Raw genomic sequence first — 22147 nt, forward strand, 5'->3', positions numbered from 1 at the left:
GGTTTGCAAAGGTACCAGTCTACCAGCTTATAACGCGTTATGAGCTCAATGAATCAACAATTCGTCGCGTTCTGAGCTACGACACACCAGAACGCTTTCTGTTAAACTGAGAATCGATTTATATAGGGAAATCGATTAAATTGAAGGTTAACAATCTGTAGAATAGCTAATTACAGGAGTATTCCACCATGAAAACTAAGGGAATGACTTCCATAGCTATATTCCTAATTCCCAGTATACTATGTGATTTACCCCGCATTGTAATAGTAATACGATTACTATACTAATTCCTAAATATAGGTTTAATAAATATAATTAAATAGGAATATATCGCAAATAGCAAGGAACAGTAATTTGCATAAATGGTTGTCTGATTAGAAGCTCGCAAGGAGCCTCTGGATCTAGCTAAATAATGGGGAGCTGCTGAGTAAGCGAAGCTAAGCTCCCTAATAACCGTATTCATATAACAGAATACTAATAAAGCAATTAGTATAACTATATATAAGCATATTCCAATAATAGAACGAACTAACTAGTAGTTAAAACTAGAATAAAAGAAATAGATAACCTAAACTAGCTAATTTAATATATCTTCTTTTTATAATCGAGATTTAATATTAATAAGGCTAATAATACTAAGCTTTAAATATAGTAGTTTAAAAGCAGGTTTAGCTAGTAGCTTAATAAAAATATCGGCTATTATTTCTATAATAGAAATATACTTAAGCTTAATATCTATAATATTAATATAATTTTTAATAAAATAATATCTAATATTAATATATTTAATTTTCTAAGAAAATCGTATATTTATAACTAGATTAAGAGCTTTTTAAATATCTATTTTTAGATTAATAGTTTCTATAGGAATTAATATTTCCTTAAATAATTACTTTAGTTATAAGGCTTCCTTAATAACTAGAATAAAAATAATATATTCTATTTTAATAATTATAGTTACTATTATTTTTTGCTTTATATTAGTCTAGCTAATTACTTTATTAAAGAAAGTAAAAACTATACCAGAAGTTAATTTATAGTTTTATAAATTGCCTTTATAATTAGTATCTAAATATCTAATAAGTTCTTTTTTAAATATTATATTATATAGAATATCTATATTAAGAGATCCTTTAATATATTATATAATACGCTTTTATATGGAGCTATAGGAGGCTTTAGGGCATGAATTAAACCGCTCTAAATACCTAGTAATATAGTAAAAATTAGATCTAGTTACTAGAAATAGCTATATAAATAATTTAGTATAACTCTAATATTTAGTAATATTAATATTTTTCTTTCTAGCTATTATAATATATATTATTAGTATAAATATAAGAGTTAAACCCTCTATTTTATATCTTTAAAATAAGTTTATAAAATATTAATTTTAGTATAGAAATACTAAACTATTCTAAAATTATATAATTTCTATTACTAGAAATATTTTAATTTCTTTTAAATTAATTATATTAAATTTCTAATAGAATTCATTCTTAATTTAATTAATCTCAGCTATATTTTTACTAATAATAATTATATTATTAATATAAATAGTAATTAGAAAAGATAATTAATTAATTTTATATATATATAATATATATAGAACTAAATTATTAAATAATTTCAGGAAACTAATAGTATTAAAGAAACTATTAATTATTTAATTCCAGACTCTAAAAGCTTATTTTAACCTATAAATATTCTTTTATAAATAATAAATAAGGTTAATTCTTTTAATAAAACTAAATAGTTATTTTATATAATATTTCTTTTCTAGATCTCTATATAAAAAGGCTATTTAAATATTTATTTAATAGATATAAAATCTATATTTAGCTATTAGGGCTAATAGAATTTAAATAATAAAAAGCCTAGCTATTAAAATAAAGGTTTTAAAGTAGTTTATATTATATAATTAAGTATATTCTTATATTATAAGCCTTAATTTATAGTATTTATTAGACTTGATTTTAAATATTTAATAATATCTAATAATCTTTTATTACTTTTATATTACTAGATTCTATATATAATTATATAAATAGAAATATAGTTTCTTTCTAATAAAAGGTTTCTATAAATAGATATTTAAACTAGTAAAAGCTTCTTTAATTAATAATAGAATCTTAGAAGCTTTAGTATTTTAATTAATAGTAAATAAAGTATAATAATTATAATTTCTATTTATAATTCTAGTTAATTTATTTCTTATTTAAATTATATTAAATAATATGAGTATTTTCTAAATAATAGAAATTAATTCTAAATTACTAGATAATTAAGATTCTTAGTATTTAAAAGATTTACTTATAATAGAATATTAAATAATTAATTTCTAATATTAATAATAATAATATTTTCTTAATTTAAGCTAAAGTTATTTATATTATTACTAGAAGTATTATTTTAATTATTAGTAATACTAATAAGTCTTTTAAAAAGCTAGAAGATTTAATTTAAGAAATATACTTTTTTAATATATTTTTTAATAATATAATAATTAAAAATAATAAATATATACTTATAAAACTTTTAAATATAATATTTAGAATTATTATAGCTAGTAAAAATATTTCTAAAAGCCTTAGTTATATATTTATATTATAAATAGTATATTAAAAAAATCAAGACTAATTAATTATAATTAACTATAGTTAATTATGGTTAATTATAATTTGATTTAGTAAATTTTGACTTGATTTAATTTAATTATAATTATTATATAATACTAAAAAAACTTGAATTTCTTAAGTAACTTAAAAGATTATTAAATAACTAATGGCTATATTAATAAGATATAAACAAAACTTATAGAATATATATAAGAGCATAAAGCTAGTCTAAATCGGGTATAAAAAACTGAATATCTTTCTTAGAAACCTCTTTTTTATCTTTTTTATTCTTTTTTATTTCTTTCTATTTTAAGGGATATTAAGATTAATTAAAGATTATTAAGACATTTTCAAATATATCGAGTAAAAATAAGTAAATTTATAGTTAAAAGCTTCTTAATTAGAGCTATAATTATTGAGATATTTATATATAAAATAAAGAGAAAAGAAAGTAACCTGAGAAAAATTACTTATTTATATATAAATCCTCTAGAATCTAGAAGATTATTTAATAAGCGTCTAATTAGATATAGCCCTCTAATTTTAAAGTATCTATTTATAAAAGAGCCTATTTTTAGCTAATTTATTTATAATAATAAGATTTATAAGATAGCGAAGAATTACTAGAAAATCGAGGAGATTTTAGTATTTTTGGCTCGCGCCGCTTCGCTTACTAAGTAGTATAATACCCGATTTAGTAAGGAGTGCCTTAAGTAATACCGGATACGGACTAGTCTAAGCCTAATTTTAGCCTTATCTCGCTTTCGAACCTCCGAGCATATATATATACTCACGTAACTAAATAATTAACTATAATTAACTATAGTTAATTATAGTTAATTATGATTTAATTAAGTAGATTTTGACTTAATTTAATTTAATTCAGAGGCTATAATTAAATTAAACTAAATTATTTAATATACTAATTATAAAGCTATTTTTTTTTAAATATATATATATATATTAAAAAACTAAATATTTATAAATTAGAAATATCCGATTTAATTCTATAAAAAGTTTTATATAAAATTATATTAATTTTAAATAAATAATATTAATTATAAGTATAAATTCTATATATAGCTATTTTCTTTTAGAACTTATATAATAGACTTTAATTATTCTAGTTCTATATATTTTATTTTAATAATTATATATATATTATATTTAGAAATATTATTTTATTTAAATATATAAATAATTATTAGTTCTAATTAAATATTCTTTAATTTATACTAGTTTTTAATTTAATCTAATATAAATATTTTATTTTATTTCTAGTTTATATTTCTATAAAAGTAATTTAGTATTAAAGGTTTATAAAATAGCTCTTTTAATTTAATATATATACTACTATTAGTTTATTAGTAATATATAGTATTATTATATAGATATGAAATACTATTTATATAAAATTAATAAAGTTAATATTATTTAGAAATAGAGAGTGTGATATTATAATATTAATATATAATTCCTAAAAGAATAGCTATATTAATACTAGAAATATTTTAAAAAATACAAAAAATAGTATTTCTTTTTAATTATATATAAATCTTCTAATTCGGCCTAGTACTAGATTTCCCAAATATTCTATATATTTATATTACTTTTAAGGTTTTAGTTATATACTAAAGACTATAATCTTTTATATATAACTTTCTCTTTTATAATATTCTTTTATTTTATATATTTATTTCCTGTTTTATTTATATTTGACTTATTTCTTTATATCTAATTATATAGTATTTATATTAATTAGGTATTTAAGAGTATTTATTAGCTTTAATTTTATTATAGAATTAGTAGAATTCAATTTTCTTTTAATTTATTTAATTTCTATAATTACTTATTATTTATATATTTAATAAAAGTATATTATATTAATTATTAGATACTTTTCTCGAATAGTTTCTAATTTAATAAACTATTAATAATAGTTCTATTTCTAGTATTTTATTAATTATAAATTTAACTAAAGTATTTATATTAAAGCCATAAGTTATATTATAAAATTCTAAAGCTAGAATACTATTAGTAATTCTTTTATATTTAATAGAGAACTAGTAAATAATATTAGTATATCTAGTTCTATTTACTAAAACTAGAATATATCTAATTTAAGAAAAGAGATCTCTATTATTTATAAATAAAGTATTTATAAAAATAATTAAATATAAGAACTTCTTTATTAGCTCTATAAATCTTAATTTTCTAGTAATATTTTTAATTTATTATTAAATATATTTATTAAATACCTTTATATTAATTTCCGAAAATTTAATAGTTTAAATAGTAATTAATAAATTATATAAAGCTTCTAGTTAATAGACTAATATAATATATGCTTTTCTAGTATATTAGATAATATATTAGATTTTAATAAAAAGATCTTAATAAATAGTATCTTTATTATTTATAGAAATAATTCAAAGGTTTTTATATTAGTATTTCTATATAAAAGTAATTCTAGTAGTATTTATATAAATAATACTTCTATTAAACTTGAGATTATAATTAAAAGTAAAGTATTTATATTTCTTAGCTAAGAACTTAGCTTTTTAAAGCTTTAATTATTTTGCTTTTATAAAATTATTAGTTTTAATAAATAGAATATTATTAGTTTAAAGGCTAATAATTCCGAAGAATTACTTACTATAAAAGAAATAAGAGTTATAAGTTAACTATTTTATAAAGAGCTTATTAATATAATAGATATAGTAAGTTTTAAACTAAAAATTTCCGGCTTTTAATATATTATATAATAGTTTTATAACTTTTAAAACGGAATTATTTTTTAGATTTAGCTCTTTAATAAGTTTATAAAATGAGTTAATATAAAAATTATAGTTAAATAAGATTATTAATTAGATATAAGCTTGCGAGATATTATATAAATATAACTTTATAATATCTATTATTATAATAGTAATACTAAGAATAATTCTTTAACTAATATATTAAATAATAAGTAATTATATTAATACTATATATTTCTTACTATTATTATAAGCTTAAATAACTAGTCTCGACTTTTTAAACTTTCTTTTTATATTTTTATTCTTAATATTATTAATAAACCAAAAGTTAAAAATATATATCTTTTTTAATACCTGAAATCTAGAAATAATTTTAAATATATCTTTTTCTAAAAGGCTAGTAATTTTAACTTAATAGAAATTCTTATATAAGTTATTATCTTATAAAAATACTATAAAATCCGGATTTTTATAAGAGCGTCTTCTATTATACTTTAATAAAATAGCAGGAATAGTAAAAGAAATTATATTTATATTACTTTTAGCCTTATTATAGAATTCGGAAATAGTTTCAGGTTTGAAACTATAAATAATAACCTTAATATCTCTTATATAAAATAGTTTTATAAAAATTAAACGGAAAATAATATTACTATATAATAAAGCTAGTATATAGTTCTTTTTATTAATAGCTACTAGCTTATATAGCCTATTCTAATTATTAGATTAATTAGTATTTTCTTTATATTATATAAGAATATTCGAATTTAAGAAAAGTTTATAAATATTAGTAATACTAGAACTATTTCGGATATTTAGAGTATTTATAATTTAATATTTAGTTTAAAGCTTTTGAATTTCTATTATTACTTTTTTAAATATTACTAATTACTATATTATAATTAATAATAAGGTATTATATTTAGTTATTTAAGATAAAGTATTATAAATTAAGAAAGTTAAAATAATATTATTAGATTTAGTAGAATTATTAATAGCTTTAAAAGCTATTTAGAATATAATATTTTTATTAATTCTATTAATTTTGGCTATAATAATAAAATAAATATATTAAATTAAACTATTATAGTATTCTATAATTCTAATAGAATTATAAGCTTTTATAAAAATAAAAATAATTTTAGTTCTTATAGTATTTATAAGCTAAATAAACTTTTTATTAGTAAACTACTTTCTAGTATTTATTATAATTTAATTAAAAGAATCTAAATAAATATTAATCTAATATTATTTTAAAATATCTCAAATATATAATATATTAATATTTTAAAGCTATTAGCCGGTTTAATATCGAGTACATTTATTAATAATATAAAGTATAGGCTTACTAAAAATATAGAAAATATTAATAATAATAAAATAATTAAAGCTAATATTATTTCTTAGATTAAACTTGAATTATTTTAATAATTATCTAAATTTCTAGTATTATTTATAGTATTTTATAAGGTATTTAAAGGCTTTTATATTAATATTATAGCCTGCTTATTCTAATATATTTTAGAGCTTACTAATAAATAAATTACTAAAATAATAATATAAATATTATAATTCGATTTCTATAAAAAAGCAGGAATTATAAATAAAGAATTCAAAAATAAAGCTTTATAATATAGTATTTTAAAATAAAATAAAATATCTAAAACATTATATTATAGATATAAAATATCTAATAGAAATAATAAAATAATTAATAAAATTATTAAAATAGACTTCTAGCTTATTTATATTAGTTAAACTAAATAGAAATAAAGTTTTTATAAATATAATATAGAATTATACTTAGCTAATTAGTATTTTTACTATTATAAATCCGATATTAAACTAGATATTAACTTAATCTTTAGTAGTTTTATTAAATTAAATACTATTATTAATATATTATAAAGCTTGGAATTAGTTAGAAATAGTAATTAAGAATCTAAAAACTCTAATATTAATTATAATTTCATAAAAATAGTAAATATTATATTTTAATATATTATTAATTATAAATATCTAAATATTTTTTATTTATTTAATAAGCTCTAAGATATAATTTTCGCCTATTATCTAATATATAAAAGAAAGGGAAATAAGGTTATTTATAAGAGTATTAGTTATAGAAATAGTAAAAGCAGAAGTAATAAAAGTAGCTAAAAAGCTTTTAATAAAAATAAAATAGAAATCTAAATAATATTTCTTTCTTTTATTTATTTCTACTAGTAAAGCTTTAAAAGTATTATATACTAATTTATTTTTATTCTTTTTATTCTTTTTCTTTCTTTAAATTTAGTAATATATTATATATAAATATTATTAAAATATTTATTAAAATTATAAGTATTTCGAAATCTAAATTAATAAATGTTTTTATTCTTAAATTAAGTCTTTTTAGTCTTTTATTTCTCTAATATATATTTCTATAAATAGTATTCGGGTCTTTTATATATAAAATATAACTTCGAAATATAATTATTATAGGTTCTAAAATTATAGCTGAATTTATATTAATAATTTCAGAATAAATAATAGCTTAAAGAATTTTGAGAATAATATTATTAATTAATAAAATAGATTTCGGTATTAATTTATTACTTCTTTTTATAAGTAGTAATAAACGATTAAAGCTTATTAATAAGCTAGTCGAGTTTATTAGAAGAGTTTAAAACTATATATTAGTATATTAATAAGTTTTAATAAAAAATAATAATCTTATTATATAAGAATTTAATATTTTATAAAGCAGAAATAAGGCTATATTATAATTTATATAAGTTATTAATTAGTATTTAGATAAGCTTAAATATTTTTTTTATTTTTAGAATTCTTTACTATTATAATTACTAAAATAATAGTATTTTATTTATTTAAATTTTAATAATAGAAACCGAAATATTTAAAAAAGCTATAAATATTTATATAAGCCTTTATATATATATAATTCGAGAGCTAATTATTATAAAAGTAGTCTTATACTAGTTCTTTTAATATAATAGAAAAAGCTCTTATTAGTATTTCTTTTAGAAGCTCTATATATTAGTAAATATTAAGAAAAATAGTAAATTTATAATTAAAACTATTATTAGTTTTATTATATTTCTGTATTTTAAAATATATTTTTATTATTTCTCTAATAAGCTTTCTAGTAATAATAGTAAATATTAATTAATAAAAGTTCGGGTTTAGTAATAATATTAATAGTAATAAAAATAGAAATAGTAAATAGCCTTAATTTAGAAGAAATAAATAAATAGCTTAATTTCTTAACTAAAAGTATCTGGTTTTCTTATATCTAATTCTATCTAGAATAAAATAAACTAATATAATAGGCCCCTAAAGAAAATCTATTCTAATTAGACTATTATTAATAATATTAGCTTTATTCTATATTTTTTTAATTTTCTTTTAAATAAAATTAATAAAGAATTATATAATAGTAAGATTTTTATAATTCTATTTAATATAAATATTATTATATTAAAGTTAGACTCGAAGATTTTATATAAGTATATAGTTAATTAGATTATATATTATAGTATTAAAGTTTTTAAAGTTATTCTAAAATAGATCTTATAGATTATTATTACTTTTCTTATATAAGATATACTAATATATTTTAGTAATTAGATATTTCTAAAGATTAGCCTTTATTATAATTACTAGATTAATACTATTTTCCTATTTCTTAATTAGCTTCTTTTTCTTATTAGTATTTATATTAAACCGAATTCAGGTTCTTAGTATATATAATTTATAATAAAGGAAGTTCGAAAGTAAAATAATTTATAATAGATTTATAGAATGAATTTAATAGTAAAGGTATTTAGATATTTAGATACCTGGTTTAGCTACTAGATTTAGATATCTAATTAAAATACTAGATATCTAGTTCAATATTTAGTTAAGATATTAGATACCTAGATATCTAGAAATATTATAAATATTAAAGTAAATATTTTATTCTTAAATATTTTATTTATAATAAAAAATTTAGAAAGTAAAATATTATAATTCCGAGAGAGTCTAAAGCTTAAAGAACTCGATTTAATAGCAAAATTAAAGTAGTAGTTAAAGAGCTTTAAGAATATATACGAGATATATATTCCGGAAAGAAGTTTTATAAATACAAGTATTATATAAGTAATAAAAATAGTTTCTAAAAAAGTAGTTTTAGGACTAAAAGAAATTAGTTTTAAAAAAATAATAGAAATTAAATAAATAGATAATTAAATAGCTAATTACTTATTAATTAGTAAAGGCTAGTATTTTCTTTATAAATTATTAAATACTTTTATAAAATTAATAAATAGTTTCTTTTTTTAATATAAAATAAACTAGATTTATTTTAGGCTACTAAATACTTTTAAAATTAATCTAAAATCTTTTCTAATCTATAATATAATATAGTAGGCTATGCTTTCTAAAAATTATATTATTTTAGTAGTTTTAAGATTTTAGTTATATAATAAAAGCTATAGTCTTTTATATATAACTTATAGAAATTATATAAGAAAGCTAGTTTTTCTATAATTCTAAAGAATAATTCCTTATAAGTATTTAATTAATTAAGCTTTTATATATTATATACTATTTATACTTTACTATTTATACTTTAAATTTATTATTTTATTATTAAGTTATATTTTATATTCTAGTATACTTTATATAGGTTTTTATCTTATTATAGTTTCTCTTTTATATATTTTATAATAAGTAATATAAGAAGAATAGAAACTTTATAGTTAAGGTAATACTTTTATAAAGTTCTGAGAAATATCTATAAGGCAAATTATTAGCTTAATAAATTAAAAGAAAAAAAGAACTATTATAATACCTTAAGCCTAAAGCCAAAATATTAAAAATATATAAGTATTAATCTTAGTATCTTATATTAATTTCTAATATATCTAGTAACTTGAATATAGGTTAATTATAAGATATAATTACTAGTATAATATATAGAAATAATAGAAATAGAGGCTAATTATAAAAGAAAAAGAAATAGAGGAAATAGAATAAGAAATATTATACTAAAATAATATAAGTTAGACCTTAGTTAGAAATAGACTTTAGTATTTGGAAATAAAGCTATATTATTAATTTATATATTATTTTTAGTTATAATAAAAACCGGAATAGAGGTAGTATTAGTTTTAGTAAAAAAGCTTATTTCTAAGTCCGGAAAAGATACCTAAAAGAGAAAATACTCTTAATTTTAAATAAAATAGTAAATAAAAATTAGAAATAAAAATTAAAAAGAAATTAGAAATAAGAAATTATATAAATAATCTAGAAAAGCTTCTAGAGAAAGAAAAGAATACTAAATAGAAAAAAAGAAAAGAATTCAGAAAAGTCAGAAAAATTAGTAAAATTAAGAGAAAATATTATAGATATTAAACTAATAAAATAGAAAAGAAAATAGAAATAATAGAAATAAGACTAGAAAAGCTACTACTTTATTATTACTAATATTAAAACTCAAACCTTAATTATATTTATTATTATTAACCGGTTTTTCTCTAATTCCGGTTCCTAAACTAAAAGATATATTTAAATAAGAAATTAGTTCTTTAGAAACCTTATTAGTAGAAGTCTCAGATATAGAAACTCTATAATTAATTATAGAAGAAATTATTAAGATTAATATAGCTAAGAATAAGTATATACTAGTACCGGATTTAAACCTATTACTTATAGAAGCTTCTAAAATATTATAGTTTTAGGAAAGTAATATTTCTATATTCTTGAAATAATATACGGATATATATAAGAACTATTATATTTCTAATAATACTAAGAGAAAAAGAATTATTTATTATATTTCTTCTATTTATAAGAATTAGATTAAGGCTATACTAAAGTATTATACTAATAATTTAGGAAATTACTAGGAAATCAAGTTTTTTAAGGCCTTACTAAAGAAATTCCGAGAATATAACTAGGAAATATTTCAAATTAGCTATAACTTTCTTAATTAGATTATTATATAAGCCTAAAATAAAGGGATTTCTTCTAAGTCTTATATTAATATATTTAATAAAATATTAAAAAAATTACTAAAAAAAAAAGAAATAAATGAAATTATTTAATACTAAGAATTTATAAAAGAGTTATTTATTCTAATAAGAAATTATATTCTTAAAAATATAAACTTTAAGCTTATAGACATTTCTATCTATAAATATAATAAGATATATAAGAAAATAGTAATATTCTATTAGTATAAAGAGAAAAAATACTATTTTAATATTACTAATAATTCAAATATATCCAGGTTTAGATAAGAATACTTGAATATAATAGTTTATAATATAGTTTTTAAACTAAAAGATAATTATTTTTTACTAGTTCCTTCTATTATATTTTCTAAAGCTATTATAAATATAAGTAAATAGAGAATCTAGCTTATAGCTAATTATACGAAACCTATTAAAAGTAATAAATCCAAGAGAAATAATATTAACTAGCTAGTAAAAAGTCTAGAAAAACTATTTATTATTATTATAACTTAAAAAAACCTATAGAAATAACTTAATATAGCTACTATTATAATTCGGAAAGATATTTATAGCCTATTTATATAATCTAGCTAACTATAATAAATATAATAGTATTAATAACTTAGTAAATATAATTCGGGTTTTTAGAAAAGATATATTAGAAGTTATAGTAAAGGTTATAAGAAATACTATAATAGTTATAATAATTAAGCTAGAATAAATAAAGAATCTAAATAACTATATTCTAGAAGAAATTAGTTTTAAGTATAATTAGAAAATACTATTTAAGTTAATATAGCCTATAATATAGATCCAGAACTAAAAGAACGAATTTACTATAAATACTATAATAGAAATAAGAATAATAATATTAACCTAAAATATATTTATATTTCTTAATTCTATTATCTATTAATAGAGAAACTTATAAATTATAAATATACTTACTAATTTAATAGAAAATAATATAAAGAGCTATTTAAGTCTAAATAAGAAAGTATTTCCTTTTTTCTTATTAGTAAGTATTAATAGTTTAACTAAATCATTTTTTAAATCCGAAAAGGAAAATTTAATTATAACTTAAATATTTGACCTAAAAATATCTAGAGATTAATAAAAGATATCTAGTTTATTAGATAAGAAAGAGAAAAGAGAACTAGCTAACCGGGATTTATATATAGAAGCAAATAAGTTATATCTAGAGAATCTAAATAGCTATTTTGCTTTAGAGAAAATTATATTAGAATTACTAATACTTTAGGTTCTGAAATTAATAAATAGTATTAAGACTTGGCTATAAATAGTATTTCTATTAATATTATAATAGGGTTCTTATTAAGGAGAAAGAGAAAAGAGATAAAAATAGCTAAAGAAGTTTTCCAAAAATAAGCTAGAATAGAAGAAAAGCTATTTTATATAAGAAGCTAAAAGAATATTATTCTAAAAAATAATAAATAAGGAAATGGCCTAACTAAGAATATAAATATTAATACTTCCGGAAATAAATAAAACAAATTAGGAATCTAGTATATTCTTATTTATAATAAGTATAAAACTTTTAAAGTTAATAATATTCTAATAAAACTATTAAAAAAAAGTAACTATTTTATTTCTAAAAATTTAGAAAGAAACGAGAATATTTATTAATATTTTAAAAATACTAAATCTAATTACTATATTTTAGAACTAATAAATTAAAGATAATACTTCTTATCTTATTATCTTATAAATAGGAAATATTATTATATTAAATATAGTTAGATATATTAGGACATTTATAAAGCTAGTAGCTATAGCTTATATAATAAATAGAATATTTAAGGAATTAGAAATACTAATTTAAATATCTAATACTAATAAAATTATTTAATTTAAAAGTAATAGTATTAATATTTAAATATTACTAGTTTATAAATATATTATATGATTTTTATATTTCCGATTTATATTTCGAGAATTATAAGAGAATATTAAATATAAAGAAATAATTAATACTAGAGCTAAAATTAATATTCTACTCGAAAAGATCTCTAGAAATATTAGTAAAATAATATATAATACTATAAATTATTAAATATTTATTATTACTAGAATAGAATTTGGATTTATAAGAATAATAAAGCTTAGAGCTAAGATTATAAACGGAATAAAATATAAAAATACATTTTTTCTAATTAAAAAAGCTTTAAAAATTCTATTTAATTAACTATTTTTAGTAAAAATAAAAATAAAAATTATATATAGGAATAATAGTTTATAAAATAGAAGATTTACTAATCCTAAAAATAATTAGAATATTTATACTATTATAATTATTCTATTTTTAAAAAATACTAGAAAATAAAAGAAAATAATAGTTTAAAAATACTAAATTCCTAAAATTAAGGAATTAAGTAATATAAAACAGGAAACTAAAGATAAAGAAGAAAAATAAAGTCTAGTATTATAACTAATAGTAATATTAAGAGAAATAGAAAAATATTAGGATTTCTTATAAATTCTTTTATTTTAGGTTTAGGAATTTAAGAAATTAATAATATTTTTAGAGAAACTAAAATAAAAAAGACTCTAATTAGAATATTATTAAGAATAGTTCCGGATTTAATAAAAAAAGAAGTAAAAAGAATATTAAATAAAGATATTTCTAAAGAAAAAATAAAATAATATTTTCTAATAATAAAGAAATATATTCCCGAAACTAAGAAATATAAAACCCAAAACTAGAAAGAATTCTAGAATATATAAAAGCTTAAGGAAAGTATATTAAAATACTAGATAAAAAGGTATTCTTTATACCTAAATAAAAAGAAGCTAAATAAAAAAGTTATAAACTCTAGAGATTAGATAAAAAAAGTACTAGAGAAAATAGCTATAGATTTAAAAAAAAAAGATAATAATTATAGTCTATTTCTAGTTATAAGAATATATAAAATAAAGAATAAGAAGATTTAACTAGTAAATACTAATAATAGAATTAAAAAAGGCCCTAGTAGATATTTAAACTAGTTTAAGAGATCTAAAACTAGAGAATACTTATAGAAATATACTAGGAAATATAAGAATTACTTTTTACTAAAAATATTAGCTATTTTAAAAGATTTATAACTTATTCCGGAATGTTTTAAATAACTAGATATTAGTAACTGGCTCTGGGAAAAGAAACTAGCTATATTTCAAAAATTAATAATTAATTAAGAAAGTATAATTATATTTAATTAGAAAGAAATAGAAAAAGTCTATAAGAATATTAGCCTGCCTATTTTAATTAAAACTATTAAATATAAGGCCTAGTAAGAAAATAATTTCTTATATCCTAAAGCTCTAATACTAATAATAATAAAAATACTATTAGAATATTTAGATTATAGAATTCTTAAGAAATATAATAAGCCTTACCGGAATTTATAATTCTTGATTATAAAAAAGGTTATTAGAACTTATAGACTAATTAATACTATTATAAAAATGAATTTAGTAATTTTATAAAATATTAATCTATTTTCGTTTATTAATAAGATCTCGGAGAAATTTACTAGATATATTTATACTTTTCTAATTAATTTCTTTTCCGAATATAATTAACTTATACTAAATACTTATAATAGAGATTTAATTACTTTTATAATACCTCTAGAACTATTAAAAATAATTATATTACTTTAGGGAACTACTAATTCCGTTATATAATTTATATGAGTTATTATAATTATTCTAGAAAATCTATTTCCCAAAATTACTATATTATTTATTAATAATATTAGAATTAAAGAACCTTATATAGACTATAATAAATAGCTTATTTTACCTAATATTTAGTATTTTATATTCGAATACTTTTAAAACCTAAATATAATCTTAAATAGAATTAAATAAACTAGAACTAGTATTAAAGAAAAATTATAGTTCTATTATAATAATATAGTTATTATTAGCTTTATTTATAGAATACTTAAAAGAAGCCTTTTAAGCTTAGGAATTACTAAAATCTTGAAATAGGAATATTATAATAGTATAACTAAAAATAAGGCATTTATTAAAATTATTATTTATTATTATATTTGAATTAAAGGCTTTATAATTATTACTAAACCTATTTACTATTTAATAAGAAAAGATATAATATAGAACTAGAGTAATAAATAAGTATTAGCTATATAAATCCTCTAAGAAAAGCTTATTATTATTTTAATATTTTATAAGTTATACTATAATCTATTAAAAGATTAGGAAATAATTATATTAGTAATAGATACTAGCCTAAATAAATAAAATAGAATTCTTAGTTAATATAATAATAAAGAAAAAAAGAGAATTATATAATATAAGTCTGAAATCTAGAATAATACTAAATAGAAATATAATATTATTAAGAAAAAATACCGAGGGCTAGTAAAATATTTATAGAAAATATAATTCTAGCTATATAAAGTTTATTTTATCTTTAAACTAGATATTAATATACTTATTATATAGCTAAGTAAAGCGGCTATAAATCTTTCTGGAACTCTAATTACTTACTAGCTAGTATAGATTTAACTATTTGATTTTAAAATTAAGTATATTAAAGAAATCAAATATACTATTACTAATGAATTATTAAGACATTTATAATAAGAAGAATATTAATAAATAGTTAGTAATAAAGTTTAATACTATTAGAATAGTATTTATTAGACGAAAAGTTTAATTAAAGAAAGTAGTTCCGGTTTAGTTATATAATATTATTTTAAAGAATTAGATTCTTATAACTTTTACTAAATATTTAAATAATAATATCTAGTTACTAGAAATTAATAATTAAAGCCTTACTATATTTGGAAGCGAATTAATAGTATTAAAAAATAATAATATCCGGAAGTTATATAATAAAAACTATAGCCTTTTATATACAATCTCTAATAAAATAATAAATAATAATACTAACTCCTATATTTTATTTAATAACTTAACTATTTTACTAGATTTCTTAGATAATAGCTATTTCAAATAATATTAGAATATTATATAATATCTTATAATATTCTCTAGACTAGAAGAAATATCTAGAGCCAAGTTTTAAAAGTTAAATAAAGAAGCTTTAAATTATAATATAAGAGATTAATTACTATAGAAAGTTATATTTAAAATATATTTACCTCGATTTATTATTAATAATTAAGAATAAAGAAAGATTATTATTAAAGAACTATATAATAAGATTAGATATATTAGAAGAAAGAGTACTTTTTACTTAGTAGCTAGCTATTATTACTAGAAAGATTATTATAACTATATATAAAAGTATATTAGTACTTATAAAGTCTATTAGTATAAGAGTAAAAAAAGATAAAAAGAAGTTTTATATTTAATAAAAGCTATACCTCTTTTCTATTACCTTAGGATTAATATAATTAAATTACTAGATTATAAAGAATATAACTTATTAGTTATAGCTAGAAATAATTTCTTAGAATAGATTAAAGCTAGACTTTTAAAGAACCTAATTAGTAAAAAGATTATTAAGTTTATTTGGGAAGAAATTATTTATAAATATAGTTTATTTAGATAGCTTAAAGTAAATAGTAAATCGGAATTTAAAGAAATAGTAATTCAGAAACTTAATAAGCTAGGAATTAATAGAATTATTATTTCGGCCTATAATTCTAAAAGAAATAATATAATTAAAAGAGGATATTAATTAATTATTCAAGTATTTATTATATTTATAATAGATAGAAAGAAACCTTAAATAGATTTACTATTATATATTTTATTTATTAATTAAATTATTATATATAAACCGACTAGATTTACTTTTTTTTTTTATAGTTTATAATAGAGAAGCTATATTATTTATAGAAATATACTTTCTAATCTAGAGAATATTTAAATAAAATAAAGTCTATAATAAAGAAATACTTCTGGAAATATATATAAAGCAAATATAAATAAAAGATAAAGATATTAAAGAAGCTAGAATAAAGAAAAATAAAAGATACTAAAAGAGAAAGAAGTAATTTAATACTATTTATTAGATTTATTTAAAGCCTATTTCTAAAAAAAAATCTAGTTTTTATATATAATATTAAATTAATAAATTAAGATAAGTTAAGAAATATAAAGCTATTATACTACTAGCTTGGCCTATATAAAGCAAGATATATAAATTAACTAAAAGAATACTATATATTAAAAGAGCTTAATAGTACTATATTTCAAAAAATATATACCGGGAATTAATTTAAGTAATTTATTAAAAGAAATAAATTCTAGTATTTTTTTAAAAACAAAATTAATAATAAATATTTTAAAATAAATATAGAACTAGAAAAGAAAATAATTATAGAATACTATAAATAAAATAGTATTTAAAAAATCAAGAAAGCTACTAGTATTATTATATATATTCTAGAATTACCGGAATTAGAAAAAATAAAATATATTTCTTCTATAGAAAACTAGAAAAAAGTATCTAATAAAGAGAACTTTTTTTAACCTAAAATAAACCCTTTTATTTTTAATTCTTTATATATCTTTTATTTTCTTTTTCTAATTATTATTTATAATCTTTAAAGAATATTATTATTAGATTATTATTCTGAAAATCAGATAAGCTTTATTATTACTTATTTCTTATTATTATCTAATTATTATTACTAGATAGTATTCTTAATATAAGATTTTATTACTAGATCTTAGGAATTAAATATAAAATATCTCTTTTAGTATAAAAATAAATAAGGAATTAAAAAGTTATTTTATAAATTCTTAATCCCGAATTATAATACTTTCTAGAAAGTTCTTATAATATAAATAGTAATTATATATAAAGAAGAAAAGAGAAAAAAGAAAGAAAAGAAGCCTTTTATATATTTTTTTTACTAAACTAGAAATCTTTTAGAAGCTTTATTTGCCTTTTTAACTAGCTATTTTCGCGGCTTATATTAGTCTAAAGCTTAACTATAATACTTATAAATCTTAATTTTAACTTAAATTACTATTATAAGTTTACTTATAATATTTAAATAAACTTCCTAATTAGAAGTTATATATAAACGAAATAGCTAAACTAGAAGCCCTATAAGAGAAAAGAGAAACCTTATTAAATCTAATAATTATTTCCGAAAATACTTAATAATATATAATTCTGGGAATTTCTTAGATATTAGATAAACTAGATTTATTTATTTAAAGCCTATCTTATATTAGAAAATCTATTTTTTTTTTAATATAACTATAGCTATTTTTAAAACTTATATTAAAGCTTAGTTAGTATATTATATATTTCTATTTTTATATAAAAAGAACTTCTCTTATATAGAACTTATTCTCTAATTAAAATACTATTTCATTACCGGAAATTAAATTTTTTTTTAAAAAAAAGCTAGTATAATTCACTAATTCTTATTATTAATTTATTTTATATTATTAAATATTATCTAAATAATTAAGAAAATACCTTTAATATTATATTTTTAATACTAATTTAGAATATCTAATCTTTTTATATTCTATATTAATTTTAATATTAATTATTCTAAACTTAATAATAATATTATAAACTTTATTTATATTATTCTTTAAATTAATAGAAATGTTTTTAAATAAATAAGAAATTAGAATATACTTATATTATAAAATTTTCGTTATTTCTTTCTATATTTTAATACTTTAGATATTATTACTATATCTATATTTCTATTATATTATCTTTTTATTTCCTTATTATTATTATTTAGTTTAACTTGCCTTAATTATTTCCTAGATTATATTTTTTTTAGATATATATATTTATATTCTTTTCTATAATAAAAGCCTAATTTTATTTTTTATTTTTTATAATTATTTCTAATTTATAATTATATTATCTTAAATATATCTAATTATTATACTTATTTTCCCTATTATATATATTATTATTTCAGCTTTATTTTCTTATTATAAAGAAAGAAAAACTCGAAGATATATAATATCTTTATATAATTCAAGTTTATTCTAATTTATTCTTTATTTTAGAAAGTATTTAAAAGAAATTCTTATAATCTCGAGAACTTTTAATTTTATAATTTATAACTATTATACTAATAATATCTTTATAATTCTTTAAGAATAATAAAATAGTTAAAGAATAGATTCCTTAAGCTAGTAAAGTATAATAGCTAGTTCTTATAAGCTATAGTATTATTAAAAGCCTATAGATTAATAGTATTAAAGTTTAAAATATTAAAGAAGCTTAGGTAATTATAGAAAACCTATTAATATTAGAAAAAATAGCTATAATTACCGAATTTAATACAAATATTCTAGATAAGCTAAATAGTATATATAATAAGTTCTTAAAATAGAAAACCTTTATTAGAAATAGAACTAGACTAGAATTAACTAAGGAAAAGCTAAAGAATTACTAAGCTAATAATAAGAAATTCGAGAATATTATTAAAGGCATTTCTAAAGGCAGATAAGAAAAGCTTAATAAGATTAAGACTATAATAAATAGTCTAAAAACTAAGAGTTAGAATGAAATTATATTATATAATAAAGCCTTTAGCTAATATATTAATAATATCTATAATAACCTTAATAAAAACGTCTATAAGAAATCATATTTCCTTTTTAAGATAAAAGCTTTAGTATATAAAGCTATTTAGTTAATTAATAAAGCTACTTTAAAATATATTAAAAATAAGAAATATTAAAATACTAGTACTTTTATTAAATTAGATATTACTAAGATATTTAAGTATACTAAAGCTATTTTAAAACCTAAAGAATTAGTTTTTAAACTATTATTAGCTAATAATCTTAAAGCTAAATAATATATTTTTAATACTTCCGGAATTCTAATTAAGAAAGTTTATAATAATAAGCCTAAAAAATGGGCCCTTATTATAATTTTAGTTTTAACTTAATTAGATTCAGCTAATAAGAATAGAGCTAATTTAATATAGCCTAGTAATAAATCTACTAGTAAAACTAGTAAAACTAATATAACTAGATAAAAAGAACTTAGTAAGAATAGAGAATAAGCTAAGCCTAAAACTTCTAAAAAATAGTAAAAATCCGAATACTAGTCTAAATATAAGGCTAGTAAAATAAAGGAAAATAAAGAGAAAAGTAAGAAGAAATCTTCTATTCTAAAAAGAAAAATACTATCTAGAAAGACTTCTATATCTATATCTAGAACTAAGAAATAGAAAACTAAGAATATTAAATCCGGAGAACTTAATAGTATCTAGTATACTTATAAAATACTAGCTAAATAGAAGTTAATACTTACTTAATAGAATAAGTATAGCTTTAAAAAAATATATAGTAGTATTTTGAAACCTATTTATAAATAAAAATACTATAGAATTACTAATAAATTCCTTAAAGCTTCCTATATAATATATATTTAATAGCTTATTAATACTTTCTTTATTAATATAAGAAATATTAATAATATTAAGAACTTTCTAAAGATAATTACTAAGATCTATAAAGTTACTAAAAATAAGAAGTATATTTCCGTTATTTAAATAAATAAAGAAATATAGGATTTCTTTTATAAAAACCAGGAAATTAAGAAATATAAATATAAATACTATATTTCTAATTAATTCCGCCCAAATTTATAGCTCTAATTTAATACTATAGTTTCTATTCCTGAGTCTAATATTACTAATCTGGATATAAATAGTTATATTTATAAGAAAGATTACCTGAAATAAATTAAGAAGTTTAGTATTTAAAAGCTTTTAATAAAGGAAATAGAGATACTATAATTCTATTTTTAAAAAAATAATATAATAAAATATAGAAATCTAGATAATAATTATTTTACTTTAGTTTCTTAACTCTTAATAATAAATCTATTAATATAGCTCGGATTTTATAAGATATTAAATAACTATTTACCTAATTACTTATTCTTAGCTAGCTAGATATTATATTTCTAGAAATATTAATTATAATTAGTATAAAAGTAATACTAAAGATCTAGCTATTACTAAAGCTTTAAATAGCGAATTCTATTTTAGTAAAAAGTATTAAAATATTAGCTATATTTTCCTTATAAATTATAAGAAGGCTATTATCTTTAATAAAAGGTTTTTTAAAAATATTAATTACTTTTCTATTTCTAATAAATTTGAGTTAGAAGTAACTAAGGAAATAGGCAAATATTTATTAAAGGTAATAGAAGAAAAGATTTCGAATATAGTCTATTTAACTAGACAAATAAATGCCTTTAGCTAGGTAATTTATAAATCTGGAATTATAGGCAAGTATTAATTCTCGGATAATATATAAATTAAAAAATAGTTTAATAATAATTTAGTACTTAATAGGCCTTTTATTATAATTCTAATTAGTCTAATTACTATTAAGAATAAAATATATAAAAATAAAGTCTCTTATAAGATTATTAAAGTATCTTATCTAGAGCTTTCTTCTTTTATTAAAAGCTAATTTAAGAATACTATAAATAATACGAAATTCGAGAAAGCTATTTATTTGAAATATATTAGTGCGATTTATAATATAATTTACTATAATAAGTCTTCTTAATATCTAGTAATAAAGACGGAAATTAAATAATAATTAAAGGCAAATACTAATTAATATAGAAAACTATATTAGATTTAGTATAAGAATATAGCTAAGCGAGTTTAGATTACTTTTAAATAAGTTTAGAAATATAAAATAAGATTATTTAAGGATAATAAGTTTTATTTTAGGTATATTAAAAAGAAATTAGATTAATTAATAAAAGAGAATTCTAATTATTTTATTATTTCAGATTCTAAAT

The 22147-nt window shown here is 16.7% G+C and overlaps 1 protein-coding gene across 1 annotated transcript in view; it reads right to left on the reverse strand.

Moving 5' to 3' along the window:
* K444DRAFT_523166 (kinase-like protein) overlaps positions 1-22147 on the reverse strand; it is a gene marked incomplete at both ends in the record, with an annotated part of 46648 nt that overhangs the window by 3221 nt on the left and 21280 nt on the right. The gene's annotated exons all lie outside the window — the stretch shown is intronic.

The sequence above is a fragment of the Hyaloscypha bicolor genome (assembly GCF_002865645.1).
Source record: "Hyaloscypha bicolor E unplaced genomic scaffold K444scaffold_52, whole genome shotgun sequence".
Classification (NCBI taxonomy): domain Eukaryota; kingdom Fungi; phylum Ascomycota; class Leotiomycetes; order Helotiales; family Hyaloscyphaceae; genus Hyaloscypha; species Hyaloscypha bicolor.